The following is a 272-nucleotide window of genomic DNA, read 5'->3' on the forward strand; positions in this document are numbered from 1 at the left end:
GTGGGAACAAAGATGGGAAGTTTTGCACCCCCAGGGCGGGCTGCTGGCTGAAGAACCCGGCACTGAGAGTGGGGAGACCACCTCCTGGTTGGTAAGAGCTGCACCAGCTGCGGGGTCCTGCCCGAAGCCCCGCAGACGGCTGCCTCGGGCGTACGTACCTCAGTCACAATGGAGTCCCCGGTGCTGCTGTTGTAGGCCCAGCCGTCCAGGCACGGCTCGGTGGCCCCCCGGGTGTCGTTGGGCAGGCTGGCGTTGGGTGGGGACACGAACCG

At 66.9% G+C, this 272-nt stretch overlaps 1 protein-coding gene across 1 annotated transcript in view; it reads right to left on the bottom strand.

Annotated features, from left to right (window-relative positions):
- SLC22A8 (solute carrier family 22 (organic anion transporter), member 8) overlaps positions 1-266 on the bottom strand; it is a 25,651-nt gene extending 25,385 nt beyond the window's left edge. The window contains exon 1 of the mRNA XM_006772768.1: positions 159-266. The gene's annotated coding sequence lies outside the window, so the exon portion shown is untranslated. The remainder of the gene's footprint in view (positions 1-158) is intronic.
- Between the last annotated feature and the right edge of the window lie 6 nt (positions 267-272).

This window comes from Myotis davidii, unplaced genomic scaffold (assembly GCF_000327345.1).
Source record: "Myotis davidii unplaced genomic scaffold, ASM32734v1 scaffold826, whole genome shotgun sequence".
Taxonomy (NCBI): Eukaryota; Metazoa; Chordata; class Mammalia; order Chiroptera; family Vespertilionidae; genus Myotis; species Myotis davidii.